Here is an 11,093-nt window from a genome sequence, read left to right on the forward strand (position 1 = left end):
GCCACCATTACTCTGGGCACTCACCCAGTGCTCTGGCAGAGGTCATCTACCCAGGCTGATTCAGTCCTGCTTCTGCCCCTTCGTAGTTCTTATTTTCTTACAGAAACCATAGGGAACAAATTAGCTGCAGACAACGGGACAGAACCAGGACTGGGTCAGCCTGCTCGGTGGCAGTTAAAAGCAAGTAGTGACATGAAGGGAAATAATCTGAAGATGCTCTTGGTATAATTTGACCTTTTACTTTCTATTTTCCAAAAGATTCTAGGAAAATCCAAAAGATTATAGGAAAGATTATAGGAAAATCCTTCATCTGAAGTCTTGAACCCTTTCTCTGGGGCATTCAGGATCACATCAAAGCCAAAGGCAGCCCAGACTTTTAGATAATTGCATTCGAACCCCGCCTCCTCCCTTTCACCTTGTGATTTTCGTTTTACCTGTGCCCAGGTAATGTCTTATTCCCTCACTCCCCTCTTGGTAAATCAGAAACCTGCAGTGCTGATGCCGACAAAAGATCGAGAAGCAGGAAATGCTGAAACATTCATGCCCTGTAGGAGCTTTTTAACAGCAGGCAGCTGGCTCCCAGTACAAGATCTAATCCTGCCATTCCAAGAGCAAGCATGCAGATATAAGAAGTGCAATCTTATTGGTAACTTACGGGCCGATAAAGTAAGGTGCGGTAGAAAGAGGTGCGTTAGGGCCAGGCGCACCCGCGTTTGCCGCACGCACAGTTCAGATCACATACCGCTCGATACTCTATTTAAATGGCATGCAAATGCAAGCCGCGTCCAACGCGCGTCCATGAAGCGCAATCCATTTTACTGTATAGGCACTATACAGCGCCTATACAGTATCCTGGGTGCGCTGGTACCTGTCATTTCAAATGTCATTTCAAATGACATTTGAAATGACAGGTACCAGGAAGTGGATCCCAACTTTAACCAAAAGAAAACCTAAAAACCTAAAATCCCCTCCTCCCTAAGCAAGGCAGGCGAAAAGCGACTCAACATGTAAAGTATTGTGAATAAGTGTAACCAAAGTAAACTTACTTTTTCTTTCTTTCAGCCCTCTCTGCCCTCCTCCGGAGGTGCGCACCACGGCTCCCCTGCCTCCCGGGGGCAGCTGGTGGCAAAAGCAGCTTCCAGCGGCCCCCGCCGGCGAAGATGGACGAACGCACGCCCGTAGTGCACGGGCGCTCAAGCCAGTGAAAGCACATGAACGGGCGTGCGTGACGTCACGGCGAATGTTCATACGTTTCGCTGGCTTGAGCGACAAAATTGATGGGCCCCCAAGTCAGCGAAAGCGTATGAACATACGCCGTGACATCACGCATGCCCGTTCATACTCTTTCGCTGACTTGGGGGCCCGTCAATTTGGGTGCTCAAGCCAGCGAAGCGTATGAACATACGCCGTGATATCACGCACGCCCGTTCATACGCTTTCGCTGGCTTGAGCGCCCGTACACTACGGGCGTACATTCGTCCATCTTCGCCGGCAGGGGCCGCTGGAAGCCGCTTTCGCCGCCGCCTGCCCCCGGGAGGCAGGGGAGCCACGGTGCGTACCTCCGGAGGAGGGCAGAGAGGGCTGAAAGAAAGAAAAAGTAAGTTTACTTTGGTTACACTTATTCACAATACTTTACATGTCAAGTCGCTTTTCGCCTGCCTTGCTTCGGGAGGAGGGGATTTTAGGTTTTTAGGTTTTCTTTTGGTTAAAGTTGCTTCAGGAGGAGGGGAGAGAGGACTGGGGCTGCCCCGGAGACCGGCACCCATGGACGCGGCCAGGGCAGGTGAGCGGGGGCTGGGGGAAAGTTTGCCGCCTACCCTTACCCCTGCCTCTAACGCAGGGGTAAGGGTAGGCTGTAAGTTAGCAGGTGAAACGTGCGGCAAAACTGCAGGTTTCAAAAGCGATAATCGGGGCGCGCGTTACTGTATGGGAGGGAATAGCTAATCCGATCGTTTACATCTCATATACATGCCGCGGGCGGAAAGGGTTACCTGTTGATTTAAAGAAGCCGTAAGGATTGGGTAAAAGGGATAGTGAATCACAGGTTGGACTAACGTGGCCAAATTGTGAGTAGAAAGCGGGTTAGAAGCAGGGTAACCGCGGCCGCACTTTACTGTATTGGCCTGTTAGTCTGGTAAAACTATTGGGCACATTTCAATGGCCAATTGCATGTACCTGGATTATATTATGCAGCCATCTCAATGTTGAACCCCCTTCTTGGGTGGCTTCCTTCCCTGGCCTGCCTTCTCATGGGCCCCATGTTGACCGGTGACAGGAACCTGTATGCATCACCGGTCTAGATTGTCTAGTTTTTAGACTCTGTACGTTTTTAATTTTGGAAAACTTTAATTTATGACAAATTACACTTTGTATTCTTTCAAAAGATTCCTCAAGCATGAATGTAGGGCAATAGCCAGTGTCTTAATAGGTCATCCACACAACAAGGCCAGTTCCTTATTGGTATATGCTGTGGAGAGATTTGCCTGGCCAGATTGTCTCCTCTGTGGCCCTGACCCGCAGCATTGAGCTTGCCTGTTCTGCACCATGACCCACCTGTTACGCATGCCGCCCGCGGCAGCCCCGCGGTGTGGTTCTCTCACTTCTTCAGACGGACTCCAGCTGCTGGCTCCTCTTCGCTGGCGGCAGTGGGCCGCCAGCTCTGACCTCAGGTTCCCTCCTGTGCCTCCGGCCCTGCCATGCTGCCCAGTGTTGCCAGTCAGGATGTCCCTGTTCATCGGGCCTCTCTGCGTGACCCGCAGAGAGATGCTGCCACCAGCGCTGCACCCCTTCCTAGGCGTGTGCATGCGCATCAGTGATTCCTTTAAAGGGCCTGTGGCGGGAACCTGGCCGCAGACCCAGATGCTGACATCAGACTCTTCAGCGCATAAAAGCTCAGGCCCCGCTCCATAGCGTTGCCTTTGCAACAAGTCTCCTCATACTCTGAGTACTCGTTGCTATTCCTTGAATTGTCTCATCATCTCTTCGTGTCTTCCTGTCTTCCTGTGGTTCCTGGTTCCTGTTCTCCTAGTTCCTGTTCGTCTTATGTGTTGGATTGACTCTCTGGACTTGACCTTCGCTATGCCTGACTAATCTTCAGCTTTTCTCCAGCCCCAGACCTCTGCTACGTCTGACCATCTCTGCCTTCTCCACGCCTTCTCCGCGCCTTGACCACTGCTTTGCCTGACCACGCCTGCCTTCTCCATGCCCTGACCACTGCCTTGCCTGACCACATCTGCCTGCTCCATATTGTGACTATTGCCTGGATTGACTATACCTGCATTCTCCGTGCCCTGACCCTTGCTTTGGATGACTACACTACAGACTCTCCTTCATCCAGAGTTCTTCGTTGCTGGCCACAACTTCCACTCACCGCTGGCTCAGAATCCAGCTTATCAGTGATGCCTCTCTTCGCCTATCCTCTGGACGTGGACTTTCTAGGCTTAGGTCTTCCTTTGCTCGGGTGCCTCCAGTTCCCTATTGTTCCTTTGGCACCTGAGCCATCATACTGAATCCAGTCCAGGATAGAACCACGCCATCTACTGACTGCTGTCTCTGGGCTGAACAGCTACTCACCTCTAGCTAACCTCGAGGCCCACCTAAGTCCTGCCGGCCCTGGCACCCAAAAGCTCAACCTGAGGGGAATGAGGACTGGTAGACGTGAAGCTCCAGTGTCCTCTAACTTCAGCCCACTCCACCTGCTGATGGTGGGGACCCATAGGTCCTCGCCTAAGGGTTGCGTCAACCCCACCTCAGCCCAAGGGTCCACCTCTGACGCAACAGGTTGCAAAAGCCATGGACTCAGTGGAGCCGCATGCCCTCCAGGCCATCCCAGGCCTGGCATCCAAGGTACAAGAACAGCAAGAGTTCCTTGAGGCATTGGCATCCTCCATGGATCTTCTTCACGCCCAGCTTGATGCCCTTACAAATAATCTGGCTCCTCCTCCTCCTCCAAGCCACCTTCATCGATGCCTCAAGCCTTGATGGCACTTCCAGCGCCCCCACACTTCAATGGTGACTCCAGACTCTGTAGAGGGTTCATAAACCAATGCTAGATGCAATTTGCTCTGCACCCTTCCGTCTTCCAGGATGAGTTGATTAAAGTTATGTTTATCCTGTCCCACCTTGAAGGGAAAGCGCTGGTCTGGGCTTGTCCCCTGTGGGAACACTCGGATTCCTTGTTAAAGGAACTGGCTCAGTTTGTGGCTGTTTTTAGACTGACATTTGATGATCCTGGGTGACATGCCGTGGCAAGCACCAGTTTACTACATCTTCGTCAAGGACAACGTAGTCTATTTGATTATACCATTGAGTTTCGGACTTTGGCTACCAAGCTCGCCTGGCAGGAAGATTGCCTCCAAGCTATCTACCTGGATGGACTCTCTCCGCAGCTAAAATATGAGTTGGCTGCATGGGAGCTCCCTTCCTCTCTGGAGGACCTTATAGACTTGGCAGGCCGAATTGATCACCGTCTTCAAGAGCGTCACTGGGAGAGTCAGATGCCCAGGAAGCCTTCGCGGTTTCACTCCCGCTCACCATTGGTTATCAACCCTGCATCCTGCGGTGATATTCGAGTGGTCAAAGCGGAAGAACCTATGCAGTTGGGTAGTGGGTGGCTGACACCGGAAGAGCGCCTCTGGTGGAGACAAACTGGCTTCTGTCTGTATTGTGGAGCACCTGGCCACCATCTACAGACTTGCCCTATCCATCTGGGAAACTCCTTGGCCCGAGTTAAATAGGGGTCCTGAGCTTGGGTGCAACCTCTCTGGCCCCTCAATTGTCAGTACCGGTCACCTTAATTTGGGACTCCCGGGCCTTCCCGGTTCTTGCTCTGGTAGATTCCAGAGCAGGAGTTAATTTTATCCTTAAAGACCTTGTACAGCTTTTGGGTATAAAAACCTGTTCGCTTGATACGTCTTTGTGCATCGCTTCTATCTATGGAGAGCTGCTACCTGGCCGCATCTCCTTGACCACGGAACCTGTTCAGTTATGCATTGGGGCTTTACATCTCAAGGAACTTGAATTACTAGTATTGGATAAGTCCATCCACCCTATACTACTTGGGCTCCCCTGGATACAGAAGCTTTCTCCCCAGTTCAACTGGGCTTCATTGCAACTAGTAGAGTGGGGTCCCGCTTGCCATCAGTCCTGCCTCCAAAAGGTGATACCATCTACTGTGGCTCCCCTGGCTACTACGTCCTCTGGCTTACCTGCTCCATATGCTGCATATGAGGACGTGTTCTCTAAGCAGAAGGCTGACCTCCTTCCGCCTCTCTGAAAGTTTGACTGTCCAATTGATCTCCTTCCTGGAACCACACCTCCTCATGGACACACCTATCCTTTGTCATTACTTGAGACAAAGGCAATGACAATATATTCAGGAAAATCTTGCAGAAGGATTTATTCGCCCATAACATCTCCCGCTGGGGTGGGATTCTTTTTCGTGACCAAAAAAGACGGGTCATTTAGGCTGTGTATTGACTACCGCGGCCTAAACGCCATCACTCGTAAGGATAAATATCCCTTACTGCTGATTTCTGAATTATTAGACTGACTCCAAGGTGCCTCCATCTTCACGAAGCTGGATTTGCACGGGGCATATAACCTGGTGAGGATTCGCCCCGATGATATATGGAAAACTGTTTTTAACACCAGGGACAGTCACTACGAATACTTGGTGATGCCTTTTGGCCTCTGTAACGCACCCACAGTATTCCAACGAATGATGAACTAAATTTTTAGAGTTCTATTATACACTACAGTCGTGGCTTATCTGGACGATATCCTCATCTTTTCCAGAGATCTCAACACTCACCACGCCGACGTGCAAACTGTCCTCCAACGTCTTCATGAAAACCATCTATTTGCAAAATTGGACAAATGTCTGTTCGAAAAATCCAGCCTGCCTTTCCTGGGTTACATAATTTCCCAACAAGGCTTCTCCATGGACCCCGCTAAATTAAAGGGAATCCGGAATTGGCCGCAGCCAGTGGGACTCAAAGCGCTCCAGCGCTTCTTAGGATTTTTCAACTACTATCATCACTTCATCCCACACTATTCAACACTGGCTGCTCCACTGACAGCTTTGATCCGTAAAGGCCAAAATACACGAGATTGGCCACTTGAAGCCATTGCCGCCTTCCATCATTTGAAAGAAGCCTTCCAGAAGGGGTCCTGTTTACATCACCCAGATCCGACTCGTCCATTTATTGTCGAAGTTGACGCCTCCACCATTGGGGCTGGGGCCGTCCTAAGTCAACACACTGCCTCTGGTGCCATAGTTCCCTGTTCCTTTTACTCCCGTAAATTCTCGTTGGCAGAGCAAAATTACAGCATCGGGGACCGTGAACTGCTCACCATAAAGTTGGCTCTCAAAGAGTGGCGCCCGTGGCTAGAAGGCACACAACATAAATTTACGGTGTTCACTGGTCATAAGAATCTGGAACCTTTGAGTCAAGCACAACGACTCAATGCCCATCAAGCCCGATGAGCTTTATTCTTCTCTAGATGATTTTGAACTCTGCTATCGCCCAGCTGACAAGAACCTCTGGGCGGACGCCTTATCACTGTCTTTTGAGCCTGAAGACATTCCGGAAGAACCAACCCACATCATTAACCCACATGTATTGTTCCATGGTGAGACCGCACCTTGAATACTGTGTACAATTCTGGTCGCCGCATCTCAAAAAAGATATAGTTGCGATGGAGAAGGTACAGAGAAGGGCAACCAAAATGATAAAGGGAATGGAACAGCTCCCCTATGAGGAAAAGCTGAGGAGGTTAGGGCTGTTCAGCTTGGAGAAGAGACGGCTGAGGGGGGATATGATAGAGGTCTTTAAGATCATGAGAGGTCTTGAATGAGTAGATGTGACTCGGTTATTTACACTTTCGAATAATAGAAGGACTAGGGGGCATTCCATGAAGTTAGCAAGTAGCACATTTAAGACTAATCGGAGAAAATTCTTTTTCACTCAACGCACAATAAAGCTCTGGAATTTGTTGCCAGAGGATGTGGTTAGTGCAGTTAGTGTAGCTGGGTTCAAAAAAGGTTTGGATAAGTTCTTGGAGGAGAAGTCCATTAATGGCTATTAATCAATTTTACTTCGGGAATAGCCACTGCTATTAATTGCATTAGTAGCATGGGATCTTCTTAGTGTTTGGGTAATTGCCAGGTTCTTGTGGCCTGGTTTTGGCCTCTGTTGGAAACAGGATGCTGGGTTTGATGGACCCTTGGTCTGACCCAGCATGGCAATTTCTTATGCTCTTATGTTCTTAACCCAGCTTGTATCTCTTTGTCTGCCACTCATCCAGTTCCTACTGGAAAAATGATAGTGCCCTGACGACTCAGAGAAAGAGTTCTCCGCTGGGCACACGATTCCAAATTTGCCGGTCACCCAGGACGAGCATGAACCGTGGCACTGCTCCAGCAGTTCTTCTGGTGGCCTATCTTGGTCTCCAACGCGAAAGCGTATGTCAAATCCTGTAATGTTTGTGCACAGCAGAAACCCCCAGTCGGGCGACCTTTGGGTCTTCTTCAACCGCTTCCAGCACCCGAAGAACCGTGGAATCACCTGTCCACGGATTTCATCGTGGATCTGCCACCTTCTAAGGGTCACACCGTAATATGGGTCACCATAGACCGCTTTTCTAAAATGGCCCATTTTGTACCTCTACTGAGCCTGCCATCTGCTCCAGAGCTAGCGCGACTGTTCTTCCACCATATTTTCAGATTGCATGGATTACCTACGGATTTCGTCTCAGATCGAGGTCCTCAATTTTTCACCAGGTATTGGTGTTCACTCTGCCGAACATTCGGTATTAACATCAGCCTCACGACTGCCTATCATCCCCAGGCCAAAGGGCAAGCCGAACAGATGAACCGCTCTTTGAAGGCTTTCTTGCGCGCTTACATCAACGACCAACAAGATAACTGGTCGGACCACTTACCCTGAGCAGAGTTTTCTCACAACTCTCATATCGCTACAGCTACTGGGTACATCCCCATTCTCAATCGTCTATGGGAAACAACCTCAACCACATTTACCCATACTTCTATCCGTGCCGTCTCCCGCGGCACAGGCTACTTCAGATGCCCTTAAGACACTATGGGGCCAATTTTTAATCCTATGTGCGCGGGGTACATTTGTGCACGCGCACAAATGTACACCCGCACAAATGTACACCCAATTTTATAACATGCGTGCACTGCTGTGTGCATGTTATAAAATCCGGGGTCGGCGTGTGCAATGGGGTGCACACTTGTACATCTTGCGCACGCCAAGCCCTAGGGGAGCCTTGATGGCTTTCCCCGTTCCTTCCAAGGCCGCTCTGAAATCAGAGCGGCCTTGGAGAGAACTTTTCTTTCACTCCCCCCCACCTTCCCCTCCCTTCCCCTATCTAATCCCCCCCTACCTTATTTTATTTTTTACGCCTGCCTCTTGCAGGTGTATCTTGTGTGCACTGGCTGGTTGCCAGCGCGCAATCCCCCGGCACAGCCACTGTGCCGGAGAGCTCAGGACCGCCCCTGGATTTCCACCCTGCCCCGCCCCTTTTTCAAAGCCCCGGGACATTCGCGCATCCCAGGGCTTGCACGCACCGCCGAGCCTATGCAAAATAGGCTTGGCGCATGCAGGGGTAGGTTTTCGGGGTTTTGCGCGTATATTACAAGCGTAACCCTTTGAAAATCTACTCCTATGGGAACAGACAAATCTTCGCCTGCATCAGGCCGCCTCCTGGGCCAAGAGAATTGCTGATAGACGATGCTACTTGGCTGCTGAATTCCTTCCTGGTCAGAAAGTCTGGTTAAGTACCAGATACATCTGACTTCGAATTCCATCAAAAAGATTTGCTCCCAGGTTTATTGGACCTTTTCCTGTTACCAGACGCATCGGACCTGTTACATACCAGCTTCGGCTGCCCCCTACACTGGGGATACATAATACATTCCATGTATCGCTGTTATAGCCTGTAATTCTGTCTTGGCCTGCCTGGAAAGCTCCTGATCCACCTCCTCTGGTGGCAGAAACCGACACGACGTACAAGGTCCATGAAGTCCTAGACGTCCGTCGCAGGGGCTGCCAATGGGAGTACCTCCTTTCTTGGGAGGGATACGGACCCGAAGAATTCGTGGGAGCCAGCCCAAAACATTCTGGATAAAACCCTCCTCTTGAATTTCCACCATGCCCATCTGGGTAAACCCCGACCTCCAGGAAGGGGGCATAAAGGGGGGTACTGTTACATGTGCTGCCAACGGCAGCCCCGTGGCACGGTCCTCTCACCTCTTCAGATGGACTCCAGCTGCTGGCTCCTCTTTGCTGGCGGCGGTGGGCCGCCAGCTCCAACCTCGGGTTCCCTCCAGTCCTGCCACACTGCCCAGTGTTGCCGGCCAGGATGTCCCTGTTCATTGGGCCTCTTCGTGTGGCCCACGGAGAGATGCCACCACCAGCGCTGCACCCCTTCCTAGGTGTGCATGCATCAGCGATTCCTTTAAAGGGCCTGCAGCGGGAACCTGGCCGCGAACCCGGATGCTGACGTCAGACTCTTCAGCGCATAAAAGCTCAGACCTTGCTCCATAGCGATGCCTTTGAAACAGGTCTCCGAGTACTCCGAGTACTCGTTGCTATTCCTTGAATCGTCTCATTGTGTCTTCCTGTCTTCCTGTGATTCCCGGTTCCTGTTCTCCTAGTTCCTGTTCATCTAGGTGTTGGTTTGACTCTCTGGACTTGACCTTCGCTACACCTGACTACTCTTCAGCTACAGACTCTCCTTCATCCAGAGTCCTTTGTTGCTTGCCACAACTTCCACTCACGGCCGGCTCAGAATCCAGTTTGTCAGTGATGCCTCTCCTCGCCTATCCTCTGGATGTGTACTTTCTAGGCTTAGGCCCTCCTTTGCTCAGGTGCCTCCAGTTTCTTATTGTTCCTTTGGCACCTGAGCCCTCGTACCGAATTCCGTCCAGGATAGAACTACTGCTGTCTCTGGGCTGAACAGCTATTCACCTCTAGCTAACCTCAAGGCCCACCTAAGTCCTGCTGGCCCCAGCATCCAAAGGCTCAACCCAAGGGGAACGAGGGCTGGTATAGGTGAAGCTCCAGCAGCCTCTAGCTTCAGCCCACTCCACCTGCTGACGGTGGGGACCTGTAGGTCCTCGCCTATGTGTTGTGTCAACACCACCTCAGCCCAAGGGTCCACCTCCAACGCAACACCACCGGTGCTCCTGGGCTGTGATAGTAAGGGGCGGGTGTCTCCTCTCTGGTTCTGGACCCGGGGGAGGGGTACGTTAATAGCTATTCAGCACATCCCCTCATTTTTATGGTGGCCTCTGTGAAAAACTAAGAGAAATTAGGGAAGCAAACCAAATTGGTAGTGCGGTAATAATGGGAGACTTCAATTACCCCAATCTTGACTGGGTAAATGTATTATCGGGACAGGCTAGAGAGATACAGTTCCTGGATGGAATAAATAATAGTTTTATGGAGCAATTGGTTCAGGAACCGACGAGAGAGGGAACAATTTTAGATCTAATTCTCAGTGGAGCACAGGATTTGGTGAGAGAGGTAATGGTGGTGGGGCCGCTTGGCAATAGTGATCATAATATGATCAAATTTGAATTAATGACTGGAAGGGGGACAATAAGCAAATCCACGGCTCTCGTACTAAACTTTCAAAAGGGAAACTTTGATAAAATGAGAAAAATAGAAAAAAACTGAAAGGAGCAGCTACAAAAGATAAAAGTGTGCAAGAGGCGTGGTCATTGTTAAAAAATACCATACTAGAAGCACAGTCCAAATGTATTCCACACATTAAGAAAGGTGGAAAGAAGGCAAAACGATTACCGGCATGGTTAAAAGGGGAAGTGAAAGAAGCTATTTTAGCCAAAAGATCTTCATTCAAAAATTGGAAGAAGGATCCAACAGAAGAAAATAGGATAATGCATAAACGTTGGCAAGTTAAATGTAAGAGATTGATAAGACAGCCTAAGAGAGAATTTGAAAAGAAGTTGGCCGTAGAGGCAAAAACTCACAGTAAAAACTTTTTAAAATATATCTGAAGCAGAAAGCATGTGAGGGAGTCAGTTGGACCATTAGATGATCAAG

This window comes from Rhinatrema bivittatum, chromosome 7, assembly GCF_901001135.1.
Source record: "Rhinatrema bivittatum chromosome 7, aRhiBiv1.1, whole genome shotgun sequence".
NCBI lineage: Eukaryota > Metazoa > Chordata > Amphibia > Gymnophiona > Rhinatrematidae > Rhinatrema > Rhinatrema bivittatum.